This window comes from Bombus huntii, chromosome 12 (assembly GCF_024542735.1).
Source record: "Bombus huntii isolate Logan2020A chromosome 12, iyBomHunt1.1, whole genome shotgun sequence".
Taxonomy (NCBI): Eukaryota; Metazoa; Arthropoda; class Insecta; order Hymenoptera; family Apidae; genus Bombus; species Bombus huntii.
Genome location: NC_066249.1, coordinates 11,083,858 through 11,102,379, shown reverse-complemented (window position 1 = coordinate 11,102,379; position 18,522 = coordinate 11,083,858). Strand labels below are relative to the sequence as shown.

At 39.8% G+C, this 18,522-nt stretch overlaps 1 protein-coding gene across 5 annotated transcripts in view; it reads right to left on the bottom strand.

Annotated features, from left to right (window-relative positions):
- Nucleotides 1–18,522, bottom strand: part of LOC126871971 (homeobox protein homothorax) — a 503,672-nt gene that overhangs the window by 446,877 nt on the left and 38,273 nt on the right. The window lies entirely within an intron of this gene.

Here is an 18,522-nt window from a genome sequence, read left to right as displayed (position 1 = left end):
ACACCGTATCCCTTTCGATAAATTTAATTCTATTAACCGAATGTGTATATCGGTCAACAAGCTCGATGACGAAATCGATATTTTTCATGATTCTATAACAGCCTTGAACCGAGTGAGTCATCGCCAACAGTTATTACTTGTAATAACTAGTTTATCAATTATTATTCTTTATCTTATCTTTTCGCCTTTGTCTTCCATCTGTTTCGTTCGTCACGTCTTGTTTGTATTAAATGTGCCAAAATATGTATTTAGCATGTTCTCCGTTAATAAATATTTACGATATTTAAATATTTACGCGTAACTAGTTAAATACGTGTTTAACTCTTAGAACTTGTCGCAGCTTATCAATAAAAGGTAATAAATATATATATATATTTAGACGCCTTAATATTGACCAGCTTACTTCTTCCCTCTTCTCCTTTTTCTCCTTTTCCACCCTCTTCCTCTGGATAATTGCTAAAAATAACGATATCTCGTAATTTTCTCTCGGCACGATTTCACGTTGCTCGATCGTCGTCGTGCCTTCGCTATCAGGTCCGCGCGAATGGACTGTGCTCATCGCGGGCAGTTTCTTCTCCGACTAACCTTCCACTCTTCCTTCTTTATTTCTTCGAATCGGCATCGGCCGTGTATATATAAATACGCGTTTTTCTAAAGCGACACACGGTCACGCTTCTCGGAGGGCGTTTCGTATCGAACGTGTGCATTGTGCATACTCGAGGTACGACCATCGGCATAATTTTCCGATACGGCGTTACGTTTAAAGCCACCTCGAAGCCCTCTCCGGATCCACGTCCCCTCCTGTCCCTCTTTTACCGACCACTTGGCGACCGATCGAACGAGGAAACGGGGTGTCCTCCCTCTTCTCCGCTCAGCTAGCAGGAGCGGCGATTCAATTAGGCAAAGCGGCAATCTTAATTGTTAATTAACATTATATTTATGCAATTATGGCCCATTATGATTCCGCGCGGCCGATAACGAAGCGGCCGCGATGAGTGCTCCCTCAGATAGTGACTGCTTCGAGAGCTACCTTACCTCTTTCTTCTTCGCCATCCTTCTCGACGCACCTTCGTCGTCTCCACCTTCTTCCTACCGGCCCTTTCGGTACCGCCACCGATCAACGAGATCCACAGGACGCACGTGTGCCTCCCGATGCGAGTCCTCGCGATACCGACAATCCGCAATTAGCTTTTAATGGAGTGGAGGTGGTCAACCTCGAGGAGAGTCTTTGCAATCGTAGGTGAAGGTTTTTGAAAGAGGTGCCGTAAGGAAGGCGGTTTGGAGAAATTATTGTATCGGAGAGAGCTCGTTTTGATACGAATCTTCCGATGAAAGTACGGATTTTACAGCAGAAGATTGGTGATAGATGTTGTTTTGTGGGAACGATATAGAGTTTAGAAAAAGAAATTAGTATGAAGAAATTATATACTAGTCAATATAATTAGAGAATTGTTAGCATGGATGATTTTATCGTATCAACTAAATGAACAGAGGGAAAGAAGAAACTCTATAGACTTGAGTAATACGCTATTCGTATGACATTGCGTTAAAGACGGTATTTAAAACAGTTGTAAAAGAGAAAAAAAATGTTCGGATGTAACGAATGTCTAAATAATCCGCTAATTATTTTGAGCAATATACACACGTACTTTTATGCAGAAGTTGGCCTCATTCAATATAATAGAAAGGATTCAGCCGGTTAGTAATATTGACTCATATAATGAAATAATTAATTTTTTTCGAAATTTCACAGAAAAGTGTAGATACGATATAAAATAATACCTTACATTTATTTATATAATCTACTATTTCTTACTAATCTGGTTATCTAATTTATTTGTGGATATCCTCGAGGAGCTTGAAGGCAGATAACCACCCTAATACAAGTTCTATCTTTATATAACGAGAATAAATGCTAATGGAAATTTGTTTAAGCGTTTTAGAAATGAAAGCTTTCCCCATGAGATCCCCGAGCGTAAGTAAGACAAAAATTTGGCGCGGTACACGAAGGAATTTTTATAATGGAGGTAGCACACTTTACTAACTTCCGTGACGAGAGCCTCGTATCGGAGCTTTCTGCGAGATAATAAAGAAGAAGAGGCCACAATGAAAGGACGTCGTCAACGCGTCTCTCGATGCGATAACACCGATTCGTCGAATAATAAAGAACCTCCGATTGGATGCCGACAGTCGGATAACGAAGTGAAAAGTGGCCACGGTTACGAGTCCCGTAAATATCACACCGAACCAGCGCATTGGGTTATAAAATCGAGGTCCAGTTCGCTAAAACGGCGCGTTAAAGCGAGAATCACAGCAGATCGGATCGACATAATTAAATACATGATCTTAGTGTCTTGTTCGCGTTTACTATCTCTTGTTTTCTTCCCCGTCGAAGGAGAGTAAACCAAGCGAGGGAAAACCGATGATCATCGAGGCGCTCGTTATTCGCAATTACCGAGCCACGTAATTGGAAATGAAGGGTTAATTGATGCATGTTCGAACGTAGTAAACCGTTATTAGAATATCGTCGCGACTGGATTTTGTCGCGCCCTAAGCTTTTGCTTATCAAGATGCAAGCAGATTGTACATGATAATAAACGATGAGGAGTTTTTTTATCGTTTAAAATCTTTTTTGATGTATTTTATCTATGAAGGTTTAATAATTTTCGTAGCATCTGTCAAATGTTTAGCATGCGCTAAAATCTATCGTGTATTCATAGGTATGAGGTAAAATTCACGCTGTCTCTTTTTTACAAGCGTATGAGTTATTACTTTTTTGATGAAATAATGATTAAAAATTGAATTGGAGAAAATGATTAAAAACCATCATTCCTCCACTTTTTAACTTATGCAATTAATTGCAGGTTATCGCTTCTAAGCAGCTTAAACAGGAGACAAACAGAAAGAATAATTATTTCGTAGGTACAAATTTCGTCCTACTATGCAACAAACATTATGGATTTCAATAAACACGATAATTTCTAGCCACATATCTGATTAATACAATCAAGAAAGTCGCAATATTTCAGCTCCGTATACCTCTACTCTCTCTACTAAACTAGCGCACTTCATATTCTGCCCAGTAAACTCACATCGCATATCTCATCCCTTCTATCAACCTCGCATTATTACCGATACGCAACAGAAATTTTAAATCAACGTAATTCCTTAATTTCCCACCACTAGTTGAATGAAGAAGAAAATCGCGAGAGGAAGGAAAATCTGTGATCGAGAATCGAATCTCAAACGGTTTGCAACGACTGGACGTTCGTCGACGAGGAACAAGCGAAGGGCGTCGAAGAAGGCGAGGTGAAAAAAGACGCGCAGGCACGCCGCAGCAAGCAGAATGCGCTTCAAGAGAAAAAGAGAAGATGGTATCGCGGTGGTAACGAACGGACGCGCAACACTCGCAGGGGCTGCGAGTGCTCGAGTTGACGAGATGGTGCGAGGCGAGCAGTCGATTCGCTGCGACGCGTTCCTCCGCTCTCTGTCCGCGCGCGCACAATGTGTCCTCTATATCCGAGCTGCGGTTTTGTTGCTTCTCGACCAGCGAAAGCAGCACCCGCTGCCTCGTTCCTCGCCGCACGTTTCGTTATCTGCTCCGGCCAGCTCGATGTTCTCGCGCGTTTCTCTCGCCTCGATCGAACGCCATCGCAAATATGTGTAGCGTATATATGTACGATGATCCTGTGTATGAATTCGAGAATTATCGAAACGAATGCCAGATGCATCGAAGTTTTCTTGAACTTCCTCTGAAAGCACAATATCATCTCTATGCTCTTATAGACTACATATCACTTTTGGCTCACTGTGATTCGATCGTTTATGATTTGAGCTCTAAATGGAATAAGAGAATACGTTTTCTAACAATTTCACGTTTGACACGTTGAGTATAAACAATATTACGTTTTAAATTGTCAATAATTAATTAGTTGATAATTGAGTTTGTGTTTGATAAAACAGTTTTAGTGTACTGTGTCATCCTCGCGAGAAGATAAAAAAAAAGAAAAATATGTTTCTATCGCCAGCAATTAATAACAATAAATTTCTAGCCACAACTTAAGAGACATTCGATCTTGAAACGATTAATATTCTACGCAGTATATTCTAATATTTCGAGAAAAAGCGTTTATAATAACTTAACTTTTACTCTGCAAAATATACCTAACTTATATTATTTCTTCTTGTGTTTAGGATTCTATACTTCTCATTACATAGTGAAATTTTCATACTTTCTATCAATTCCATAGTTCAAATCTCCCATAAGCTTCCAGTAAACGAACAGCAATAAAAACAAGTGAATCCATCCTTTTTAATACCAATTGTAATTAACTACAATTATATTATTTTATGTATCAATTACAGTTACATTATATTATACAATTGCATAATATAACATAATTAGAATTTCTCGTTTCTCTATTTCCATTTCGTCGATTTATCATTTCTCCATTTCTACTTCAAAGAACAAAATCACAAAGATGCAACCGAGCAAGACAACGGACACGCAATACGTAAGAAGCATAGATCGCAAATGATCGAGTCATCGTAATTCACGAGTGTTAACCGTCTCCGTCCCGTTATGCCATTCTCGATGTGCATTCTTCCTTCGCGATCTCGGCGGCGAGGTTTTGCCACGATCGCTCATCACGTGATATTAATTAGCCTTGCAGCAGCATGCTGTAAGGATGAAGAGGGCCTCGAGGAGAATCGGAAGAGGAGGACGAGAAAAACTGCGAAATGCGCGAAGAAACGAGGAGATGGTGTTATTTATAAGCAGACAGGGACGACGCAGTCGGAAGCGACGCCCGATGATGCGGCCTCCGCCCTACGCTCGCTGCCTGCTCGAAACGCCTGTCGATCCTCTTCGCTCTTGCACGTTTTCCGGCGGCGTTCGACGCGCACGCTGCGTATACGCAAGCGTATTTGATGGATGCCCAAGATACGAAACGCGTACGCGCGTAAATGAGCGCCGTGTCGGGGCCCAGCGATTCATGCACGCTGATTTCCACTGTTTTTTACATCCTTGTCCGGCTTCATTCCGCTTTAACGAAGCCTTCGCGAAGAAACGTAATGTATGTGTTGCATTTTTTATATGTTTTAAACATTGGTGGGAAATTTATGACGCGATCATGTTGTGGAAAATCTGCGATGCGAGATATACATGACAAATGAATGTCAGGTTTTCGAAGAAATTTTATTCGCGAGTGTACTATAATGGGTTGGTGCAGTCGTCACTCGTTTTCATTTCGATTGCTTTTGAAAGGTACTAATTTTTCGTTGTTCACATTTTCTGAATCCTCTTGCATAGTAATTTACTTAAATAGTATGTATTGGTGAAGTGAAAAGTTATGTGTATATTGTGTGTTTCACGTTTCACTATTAGAACTTTACAAATTTGGGCGAAATAGGATTATCTGCTGACTTGTAGCTCGTAAAATTTATTTCTGGAGTTTCATTCGCTTTGTTACTAAACTTGTTATCGTTATGCAAGACGTTGTATTGATACTAATAACTCGTGGAATTTCAGTAGTAGTATTAGTCCTATTGTGTATGAGATCTCTGACAATTGAAAGACGGAGACTATTCAGTAGCCAATAGATCTATACACTTTTGATCTAGTGCATCGAACATTTAAATTCCATTTGAATTATTTTTATAGTTAGAATATACAACTCTGTAATATGATATAAGTACAGTTGTATAAAATGTAGGAGAATAAACGTGGTATTCAATGTTCTGAGAATTTTCATGCTTCCTTTGATGTAAGTCGTATCTGCTGATGATTTATAAGACACGTTTCTGCGTCTGACGAAGATTTTACCTTTGATAATTACCATACACTGCCGATTGATTTAATACGTGAAAATAGATAGGAATATGTTTTTGGTAAGCGGAGAGCTCGTTTCCGCGTCGATTGCGTCGTGTTCGGCAACTTTTGGCGGCCAGTGTACTCCTTCAATGCCAACTAATTTGCCCGAATTAAAGAGAACGAGACGGATCGCGAGACTTCAGAATTAGACACGCCGCTTGAAATAATTGAGGATTGGCTGTAATACTACATTTGTTAGAATTCTACTTCTCCAAACTAATACATCCAAACTTTTCGTTCCACATAAAATATGCATAATATTTCACGTAATATATCAAGAACGTAATAATTGATTATTTCTGATTATAAGGAAATAAGAAAAGGAAAACAGCCAGACAAGAAAGCTTCGAATTACTGGCACTATGTAGCAATCTAATTAAAAGCCATCTTGAGACCAAGCCGCAAATTAGCTAACGCGACAACGACGCCCATTAATCTGCGCCAATGAACCCCGTCATCCTCGACACCTATAAACCGCGCGATTTCTCGTCTGCCTGCTCAGTTTCGATCATACCAAGTCGCTCGCCAAGTCGTCCTCGTATTAATTGATCCTCGTTTAGGAAGAGAAAAAGTCAGAAACGAGCCAGACGGACGACACCAACGCCAATTATAAAAGAAAGAGACACCAAAAGAATTTATAAAGTTGCGTTGCATATGAATAAAGTCGATTCATGGAGTAGCTGTGAGAAACGATGAGATAGCTCGTTATCGAGTTGAAGTAGCTAATTAATGGTACGTGTTAGGATATCATTCAGAAGTATAAGTACTCGCAATACATTGTTGTAACATCGATGATACAAAATGTTAATTGCAGTTTCTACTTAATCATTCCAAATCTCACGAAATGGAACTGAAATGAAGGTTGATATATTTTTGCGGATTTAGTATTATAACTATAATGGAATTATATATACCACTAATATGACTTAAGACATTGAATGTTTCTATATTACGCATTTCACTATTGCAACATTGACACTAGAACTATCGACAATTAAACTATGGAACTTGCAACCAAAAAGATCAAAATGGATGGTACCTATATAAACAAATACGCGACGCAAAGCAAGAAACAAATCTTCGTTCATATTCTTTGCAAAAAATCGTTGCAATCCCTAAAAACAAATCTATAACATATCTTCCAAAGATAACTTTATAATAAGTCTATAAAACAATTATAAAATCAGTAAAACAATAAAACTCCCGTCAAAGTATATCGAACCTATATTTCCTTCAAATCACAAAATTTAGCAAATTTCTAATAGAAAATTAGAAGCTAGTAATTCTGCTTGTTAATAGAAAAAAAACCAATGAATTCTAACAATATGTAAGGAGTTGACTGACGGAAGCGGAAGAAGAACCAAGAACTTTGTACGACGACGAAAGGTGGAAAAGGGAAGGTCAGTCTCTGTGCTTCAACGGCCGATATTCAACGGAATTTCCAACTGGTCGAGAGGATCTACGACGTCGTAAATCTCGCGGTTGACGCGGCGCGGTCCGTTGTGATACTAAATAGAAATATGGATAAGCGGCGCGCGAGGCGAAAGAAGCGAAATAAATTACGCTCGCCGCGCGGCCTCCTCCTGTCGCGTCGTCGCCGCGCGACCACCGGAACGAGCCTCGATGATTTAATAATTGTAACCGATAAACGAATCACCGGCCGTTGCTAATTGAATTGCGCCGCGATTCTACGTCAGCGAATCGATGAAGAGTTCCTCGATCCCTATTCGTCTGATTCTTTTCAACGTATCAATCGATCGTGATGTATTGAGAAAGAAAACCGTCAATATCGATGACTATTACTATAACTTATAATACTACTATAGTTTATAAGTATTCGAGCATTTTGATCAATTTCTATTAACAAGGAGTACAAATTGAAAGTGTCTAATTACTGATTAGAATACTATGCAAACTGCATGCATTAATGTCGAGAGTGTTTGTATCAGTTTGCAAGTACCTTCCTAATCTAACCTGTAATTTACTATTGGGTTGGCAACTAAGTGACTGCGGGTTTTGTCATTAGATGGTATTGACCATAATTAAAGAATCCCAAGATAAAGATGATAACATGTAATTTAACTGGGAAGTTATAGACAGAACGAGTTACAGTAGATTTGTTTTATATTATTAGTACAACGATCGTAAAATATTATATCGTGATAAGATTAATTTTGTTTAATTTGTGTATTAGCTTTTTAAACCAGACGAAACTACTTAGTTATTATAAAAGTTCTTTATCTGGGAGCTGCTTAATTTCTGAGTTACAGGACTGATAAAAAAAGATTCTTTGAAACTGATAGAAAAACCACCGCCGTTAATTTAAAACGACTACATGTATAAACGAATAGATTTCACATATCGTCCTATAACGTGTGCGCTAAATCCATAATACGAATATCAGTCTCATCAGAAGATAATGAGTATTACTATCAGTAATTAAATGATCCATACGGTTATACTACCTTTATCTAAAAACTATTACAAGCGATTACACAATGTTATTCTTGTTCGAGCGAGTAGACAAATTATTTTTCGTAGCGTAGCGCAACCGACAAGATCTTAACAGGTACGACGGTGTAATTTCAAATAATAAAATACTATCTTCTAACAAACTTTTCATATCTTACCAAATAGACCAATAAATACATATTTCTACGAACGATTTGTTTCTTCCGTTGTATTCATAACTGTAAATTTGCATAAACATTCGCGATCTGATAATTATCTAATAAAGAATTAATATTTTAACATACCTAAGATTATATTACCTATAATATAATAATATAATATATTGTAATAATATTAGCTAAAAAAGAATAATTTTAATATACCATTCTTGTAAAGTTTACAAGGTGATGTACCTTACGAAACGTAGGGGGAGAACATATACAGCAACTTGACACACTATCGTGCGGTTTATCGTAGAAAAATAGACGACAACGATTCTGTCCAAGAATATCCATAGACCAAACAATTCCGATAACATTGTTAAGCATTCAATATAAGGAAGAACCGATAGTCAGTTATCTCGAAGCGCAACCACGAGACGCGCTAACAACAAAGCGAATCACGTGACGGCGCACCTCGCTGTCGAATCCTTTGCTTTCGTCTTTCGTCTATCTATATACGTGCACGAGCGGCGTCTCTAATGAATGGTCGTTAATTGTATCAATTATTAACGAGGGACATCGCGCGAACGCCGCGACGACTCTTATCGATGTCCAGTGATTTACGAGCCGAGCCTCCTTCTCTTCACTTCGTTCTGCTTCTCCTCTCTCCTTCTATTCGTCTCTATCGCGTATACGTTCGTCTTCTTCCGACATGTAAACCTTGATTCGACTCAACACTTGGCCGATTCGCGACCGCTTCATTATCGGTCGTGCCTCGTGTGCCCGACGTCGAAAATACCGCGCGACGCCCTGCCACCGCCGACGTCGCCCCCTGCCGCACCCTTATTTCCTGGTAATTAATTTCCAACCACCGATCCCGGCCACTGTCACGATCGCGTGTGACTTATTCATTGACCATTTGCTCCAACCGCTTTCTCGTTGTCCTCGTCTACTCCGTTTACTTCTCTGCCTGCGCGATTTTCTCATTTCTTCCTTCTACCTTTCTGTTTATAGTTTCTGTTTTTGAGAATGTTTCCTCATTGTGAGGAGTTTATTCCGTTGCGCGACGAATACCGCAAGGTATCAATGAAAAAGAGAGCTTACGACAACACGAGAGTTGGAATGCCCTATTTTGCAAAAGATTATGACATTCATCCGTCAGTGAATGTATATTTACAAATATTAGAAAACTTTTTAATGGATATTCGTCGAATATCTATAGATATGTTTGATATTTGTCGATATTTATTGACATTTAACGCTTCGCAGAAAGAACCTGCAAATTGGAATAGGAAGATCTTCGAAATAGAAAGAATCATGTAATATCTATCGATATTCGACGATTTTCGTTTAAAGTGTTTTTCTATTCCATATTTCCTTTCGGAAGCGTTGACACTCAATTAAGAAGGAATTTGAAGGACTGTGTTTTCGGGGTTTGAGGAAATCTTTCAGAGAAACGTAAGAGGAGGCGTGAAACAGGAGCGATGGAGGAAACGATCGCCTCGAGGCCGACGAGGCACTTTCGACTAAAACGATGGACTTCGTTTCCCTGGCTGTGTATACAGGAGGAAACTGTCGAGGAAGCTGCGGTACACGGTAGTCAAGAACGTTGTGCAAGCAAAGGACGGTTTATATATGACCCTCCGGCACGTTCGACGGGCCAACATACTCGACGTGACAATATTTAAATATTGCTAAGCAGCGTGATACTTACCATCGATAAACATACCGCGATGAAAATACACCCTGTCGATTCCATTCTGAACCAGTCTGTCGACAATGTGTCGATTCATTCGTCCTCGATTCGATGGAAATAAAATTTGGGGAATTGCTTGCGAAGGAATTCGATCCTAGATACGTTCCAGAAACAAAAATCTTCCAATTATCCGAAAGTTCGACGTTCGAGGTTAGTATTTTTGAATAGGTCGCTTCCCTTTTCCCAAAGAATCGTCCTTTGGCCTTTTCTCTTTCTTTCTTCCCTCGCGGACCACCCAGGCTAGGCGATAACTTCTTTCTTCCCTTTCCTTCATTTTTTTCCTCTTTCCCCCGTCTCTTCTGCTCTCTTCTCTTTTGGCTGCAGCTCTCTCGCGGTGGCAAGAGAGACCTTTCCCCGTCCTCCACGGATCTCCTCGTGTTTCTTCCTGGCCGTGTCCCTATATATACCTACACCTCGCGGTCGTTCTTTCTGCGCTCGAGACTATGGACTGGATTAGGTTACGACGAGGCTGGGCCTGCCTCTCTTACTGCTTCGGCTGTGACGTTCCCGTCGACTCGTCGGGACTATAAATCTCCGGCTATTAAGACGGTAGTCCGCCGTTTTGATGGCCCGTGCCAGGACGCACTGTCATCTTAATATGTATTCTTCGTTATACCCGCCAACACTGTGCCAAGGGTTGCACGCATTCAGTTCCCTGTTCAAACTTACTCGGTTTGCCGCTTTTCCAGGCGAATAATAATTTTTGATGGAATGGAATCGTTGGTCGTTGTTTTCAAACGAATTTCTCAGACATTTATAGATGTTGATTTTAGAAACAGGTCTGTGTGTCGTGAAAAGTATCCACGTGAGATACCTCTAAAGACAATTTCTTAAGTTTAATGGAAGGGCTTAAAACGATTACGATTAAAGAAACGGTTGTTAATTATTACAAGGACTCGAGAATCATAGCAGAATCAAGACGAACATGTTGCCAACAATGTTACCAGTCAGTTACGTTTTTTTCATCACATATGTTTCAATTGTTACTAATTCTTGAATTATAATTGTTCTTGATTGATACGTTTAAAAAGAGGAAACATATAGATAATATCCAACGACCTTTCATGGTACAATATGTAACGCGATATGTACCGTCGTGTATTGTATTAAGATCATTGCATCACGAACATCATTTACGGGATTTCTCATTCTAATGAAATAAGCGATCGTTTAATCGTCGTGAATACGAATGCTGAATATTTAACTGACGTTAGACGAATAGCTCATAGAAATGATAAATATCCCTGCATATAAATCTTCCTACCAGTAGATCAGTAATTTATATCTTTTCAAAGCCCGATTGTTAACATTTCCACGATAAATCTTTTAAACGTAACGCTATTAGAACATCGTCGAAACTCCCGGTGATTATTAACTTAGCGTGTTTTATATAGCATCTGTTTGTCGTTTCTTCCCGCTTTAAGCGATGGCAGAACGATACTTGCTTTCGCGACGTATCGCCATATTTGGCGAAACGAACAAAAACAGAGAATCGAGAGGGCCGGCATAGAAATTTATTCGGCGGCCGAACAGGAAACAACATCGTTAGGCGCCGTTTTTTCGTCGATTCCGCAAATTTTCAATTTTACATTCGTACAGATTAGACCATAGAGATACGGGCGGGAGGAACGAGCGCCGATCCGAGCCGGCAATTACGTTAATCGGCGTTTGATTTACGATAACCGACCGAGAATACATGTAACGAGCACGCGTGGCTTCCCGTGCCACCGCCACCTGCGTTTTACGAAACATTTTCGAGGCTATTAACGTTCTAACAAGGTCTCGTCACTTGACCTCAACAGGGTCAAATTTTGTGAAAAATCCTGTACCCTGAAAAGAAATTCCTTTGAAAAAGAAGAATCTGATTCGATATCGAGTGCGAACATATAAAATTTCAATGTATTATTAGTTCTTATTACTCTGAAGCGCTACATTATTACATTGTATAATAATTATACTCATTGAAATATAGAATAATAGAATTAAGCAACATCATGATAGAGTAGAATCGTACAATTTTATGTAGATCAGAATTCTATAACTCTAACATATTAATTTCTCATTTGCACAATTCTGCATAGGGAAATGAGGTTACGCAAGATTCTTTATAAAATTTGCGGAGAACGTATAGCTCTCCCGACGAGCAGCGGTGCCTGGCGTCGTTCTCGAAAGAAAAACGCGTCAGCGCATCCATTTGCATGCGATCGAGGCCGTGGAATTCCTGGCGCATTTTTCACAGCGATTCGCAACAGGCGTCGATCGTACCTCGTGAACCTATTTTTCAACGTCACCTGCGCCAAGGTAAACAACTCACGCAGAAACACGGAGAATCAGCCAGCTCTCGCTTATCGGTCATTATCGAACCGTCTCGTGCACGATCAACCGCAGTTTAATCGATATAACCGCGCGAAATAATTTTGTATTCAGATATTTCCCTCGATATCGTTGCCATTCCCGTTTCATTGCTACTTAACCGTTTAAAAATCATTAAAACACACAGTTTCGTTTAATAACATGTAAAGCATGTTTGAAGTTACTCGTGATAAGTGCAAGCATGGCTAAAACGGCTTTGCAAAGTGCTTCTGTCATCTGTACTGTTTGCTTCGTAGTTTCTCTATTCGTATTTTTTCTTCCTCTTTTTCTTTTTTTTTTTTTTTTAAGCCACCTATCAGATTGTTTTATAGGAAGTCCTCTAATAGCTGCTATTACGCTTTATCTTGCCAGTTCGCTCTGTTGTCTCAATTGTCCGTTGCTTCTCGACGCTTCTCTTCTCCATAATAATACCCGCGTTTCCGCGATACCATCGGGAGTTTGTAATTTTCTACGACTTTATTTTCCCTCTCGCGTTTGCATGTTTAGCGCGCCACTCCATTAATGAGCGAACGAATGAACCAATAAATCTTGCAGCTTTATAAAGTAACTTCCGTCCACTATCATGCCATATTCGTAAACCTACAAATGACCGTGTACATTTTAGACTGCTTTCCACTATTCGTTATATATACGTTACACCGATTTGTATCCAACGATGTGCATAAATAAAATATAACGGGACAGATGAAAAGTCACGCCGTCGGATACATGGTGCAAAGCTTGCAGGCAAAAATTGCCAGCCATCGGAGAGCAAATATTTCGATAATTTAGACGGGGACACATCTTGCGTCACACAAAGTTGCGAGAAAGTGCCCTGTCCTCGTCGCCAGGAAGACCGGTATAATGGACCACCAGCGTGGCAGCGCGTTCGCCAGTTCCTCTGTTACGTTATACTTTACACATGCTTCTCTGCTCCCCACCCTTTGGAGAACGCTTCTTTAACTCCCGACTCGTCCAACAGAATCTCCACGAGGCACACCTCCTACGAGCTCGCGGACAGCTTTTTATTTCTAATTCGCGAACCGGCCTCCAAAAGAAACCAGACGACGCACGAGCGAAGCGGTGCATCGCTGGCAGAACGACAGTGGCGTGGGCGTAAAGAGTTTCGGCGTAGCCAGCTGCTCCGAAAGTTACTCGAAATCAACGTGAAACTCTTCGAAACAACGTGGAGTCTTTCGCAGAAATCATTCGTTCTTTACTCACAGTATTTACAGCAGATTCGAAGCTTAATCTAAAAATCATCGCGATAATTAACTGACATTTGGCGTGTAAACCTTAGAAAGCAATTTATCGTTTACTTTGAATAAAATTTCTATTTTATATATTTCTATTTCAGTAACGAAAACATTTCGCCGGTACATGCTTGATACTTCTGTGTACAAAAAACGAGAAAAATTTTCTAAGTAAATGACGTCAATAAATAAAGTAAGATGATTTATTCAAGTATTCAGTCATTTGTTAAGATTTCCAGCCAGTTCTTGGAATTTTCTACAAAAAGAAAGTGAGTAAATATAGATATCTGAGAAAATGATACTGGTAAAGCAAGAAACGAGTCATTCAATTACTCAATTATGTTTGTCACATGGATATATAAGAAAGTCAATAAACAACCCTCTACATCGTTCAGGATAAAATCGCCTTTAGACACGAAAATTCCGTGTACGTGCTACGAGTTAGCCACCCAACGATTTCGATTTTCCAATCATACATATAATCAAACACGCAACCAGGGCCAACATCGTTGTCTCCAAGACGGGCAATTATTCGCGCAGAACCTGGTTCGAATAACAAGCTGCGCATCGCGTACCTTCGAGATCCGCGTAACTACCGTTCTGTCACGTAGCTCGTTACCAGCGTCGCTCATTAGATCTGAGGAGCATCCGGGCACGCGATCGACCATGTAAATCATCGTTCGTTCGAAACGATCAACCCTTTACCTAGCATGAGAAGAAATACGATAACATAAAAAGCAAGAAACATTTCCTAATTTCCATTGGTGAAATTTATGGGAAATTTATGATGAAATTTTTTCCTTGACTTTTGGGTAGTGTGAAAAGTGTGATGGAACGAGGGAGTGAAGAATGAAGAAATTTGCGGCGATTCCACGGCGAACACGACACACGTGTGTTAGAGTTTAGGCGATTCACCCAACTTTTAGTGTTAGCTTCGATTGATGAAATTTAGGGACATTTTATAAAGGTTTACGTTTAGAATCATTTACATTTGATATTTATATTCACAGAAATTTATAGAAATAGATCTTTGAATAATAAGAAAAGCGGATGGTGAGAGAGTAACGAACGAGAAACTTCGCGATGATTGCACAATGAATGCGACAAACGTGTCACGCATGATGATCGAGCGACCGATGCAACGATTTTCCTATTATATAATTTCTCCTGATCCACGATTCGCAAATTACAATAAAATTCATGAAATGTTGGATAAAGTGCAAAGTGAATGATATCGAGAGAATGAAAAGCGAAGAAACTCGCGATGATTCCGTTTTGAAGGAGACACGCGCGCTTTGCGATCGAGAGACCGATGAAAAAAAGACGGAAAGATTTCGTTCTCCTGATCCTTGCGGCACAGCTTCGGGTATCCTTGGCTTCCCGGGTACCGTTACCATGCCGCTTCTCTTCTTGTACCGGCTCTCAGAGAGCAGGAGCGCGTTTTGTCGCTTTTATTGGGCTCGCTTCGACGCAAGGTTGCAACCGCCTGCGACCGTAGCGTCGCGTCGTCGCCGATGTGTCCAGCGCGCGCAGTTTATTCATGGAAATGGAGCAGATACGCAACAAAACGAGAGGGTATAGTTTTACTAGCCGATGAAAAAGAGGCTTCTAATGTTTCCTCGCCTGAACTTTCTTCTCTTCCGTGTTCCTTTCTTCCGACACCCCAAGAAGTAGATAATGGGAGGTAAATAAACAAATTAATCGTTTTACCCTCCCTTTTTTGATCCTCTCCTTTGAGAAGGATTTATAGAGCACGATTTGGTGCAGTTCTAGAAACGTAAAAATGTAAGAAATATTGTCAATGTTGTAAATGTAGGATTAATTTTATTTACAACTTTGTGAAAAAAGTAATAAAGAAAATATCGAGAGATTGAGCTCAGACTGCAGACAGGTTCCGAGACAGTTTATAAATAATCAACGTCGAAGTGATCATTCCTCGTACGTGTTTCCGAAGCAAGAAAGAATTCTTACGGACGTGTAAGTTATTCGAATCTATTACCAACAATTTCCACTGATTAACATAGGAATGGGTAATACATTTGAAGAAACTTCGTCTAGTCACTAACTTCGATACTCTAGTTTTTTCAAGAGACCTTTTTCTCTGTGCGTACTTCACAAAGTTCTCTTATTTTGTAAGGCCAAACGTTCCTAAGTAAACGTTCAGAAATACAGCATCGAATTGAATCTTGACAACGTGCAGGTAAGAAAATATCTCGTGAGAAAAAATCTCGTATTTCGCGTGTAATATTAACAGTGGTTTGGCGAACGAGGGTCAATTAATAAATATTTGATCGGCACAAATTGGTGTGTAACAAATTGATAGACGGTATACCAGGGCACGCACGAATAAAATATCCCTGCTGGAAATCATCGGTTCTCGTTCAACGTGTCAAGGAATAATTCCAGACATATTAAATGCATTCCAATTGAAAATCTGCCGCCTTCTTTTTCGCGCCATTACGCGCCCACTTTTCACACATCGATTCCACGACGTGTAAGTACTCGGACGAACCTTTCGCATCCTCTTATTAATCGAACATCACAGATTATTACATGCTTGAGATCACCTCGTTAATCGACTTTCGTTTCCTCAATCTCTGCAATTTCACGCAATAATTCCACTTTCTGTTATTTTATTAAATGGTTTATCTCGATGAAAAAACGAAACTTCAGTTTTTCGATATATCAATTACAAAGACTGAGCCAGCTAATGAGAAATGTTTCATAGAACAGATGGTGGAATTGGAAACGGTCCAAAACTTGCGAAGAAATTTAGTGTCGGATATGAAAATCATCAAGAAAGAAACGGAAAATGTAATTTCTGATATGACAGATGAGATACAACGAAGAAAATAGATGTTTATATTTATATAACTTAGATCCTCGATTCTCATTAACACGCGATATTTTCTTTGTACTATCATAGTAAATATGCGTCGTGAGGATTAGTCAATCTTCTTGTTTTCCTCTGTCTACGTGTTATTACACTCGTGCATCCTCTCGATTTATCCATTAATCATTGACGCTGCACTTCGTCTCATTTTTTCGTCTAACATCCATTCAAACGATACGCGTTTTTCCCGCCACGTAATTAGCTTCTTTGTGTACCTTGTCCGTGATAGACGTTGGCCGACCTATAGATACCACGATACTTCTCCATTTTGCAACGCGTCGGTAAAAACAGCCCTGCGACCGCTGTACAATTTCTGATGCCTCCTATGGGAAGAAAATAACGACTCGCCGAGAATTTATAGCTTCTTCCTCTTCGAGTTCGTTGTCGATAACTGTCTGGAGCGGACTAGAAGGACACCAATTCCACGCGGAAACGAACGACTTTAACCCATTCGAGGTCGCCCTCTCATTACAAGACGATCCTCGGCCAATATACTTTCAGGTTCCAATGACTTCGTTCGTGGATTACTCGTTCTTTGACTTTCACTTTTTAACGAACGTCAATTACGAATTTTATACAGCTCCTCCAATAATTTCGCTCTTGTTTTTTACCCCTTTCGAGGTGAATTCGTTTTTTACGATGAATTCAATGATATAGTAACGCGAACTACAGTACGCTGAAATTTAAGACAAGTATTTAAGATAATTTAAGAAAAGTAAATTAAAGAAAAGCTTCGTTTATACCAGAATTTTATATTCTTGTAGCGATGTCTCAATGATGCAGGAAAATTGTTTAAAATTCTGTAGTCGTTCCAAAGCGATAGGAATCCAATATTTAAGATTCTTCTCAAACTATGGTGCAATGTATCGTCGATTGTATTCGATAAGTCAAAACACAGGCGAGAAGCTACCAAGCTCGACTGGATCATTTTAATGTCTCCGGTCTATTTGGAATTATATTTGGATTAGAGGGTAGAACAGCCATTAACTTCCCGTAACCGGATTTCTCATATTATGATCAGTGATAATTTTTCATGTCAATGAAAGAATCAACAACTAATGAATATCATAAATTGCCATAAGAAATCTACGGAAAATAATGCTACTGAGTAATACTATTAAAAAAATATAGATAGATGATAGCGCTATAAATAAATGGCACTATCTTTACTACCGTAAAAAGATATGTGTACGTCATTGGCGTCGTGTTTTTCTTTGTGAGACGTAATAACGTAAAAACGTAATAATAATAAATCATTCTCAGCATATTTCTTATTTTCTGCTTCTAAAAATCCAGAAACCTCCAAATTGTAGTTGTTCCACGGTTCAATCCGGACGGAAACGATGCAAATCCAAAATCGTGCAAGTATTGGCGCATGTAAAAAGTGGCTCCACACGAATCGGTTCCCCCTCCGAAGAAGCAACATGGAGAACGTCGTCAACCGGTGGCTAACGTCCGAGCGAGTTAAGTATCCTCGTGGTAATAATTATTCTCGAAACGCGAGAGCGGCAATTAGCATCTCATTGGCTCATTTCTCGCTTATGCTAATGGGAGTATTATTTAAAGCGCGTGTGCGAGGGCAGATCCCTTCACAGAGGTCCTCTCACAAACGTTGCTCAAACTCTCGTATGCTTGCTTTGCTCTCTTCCGCGGTCGAAACAGCATAAGACCATTCCTCGTTTCATTTACGACGCCGTGGAAGATGTTTTGACCACCGTTTCCTCCGCCCACGAGACGAAATTTCGACCACTAGCGCGATTCCACCGCGTTGCTTCTTCGTGAAG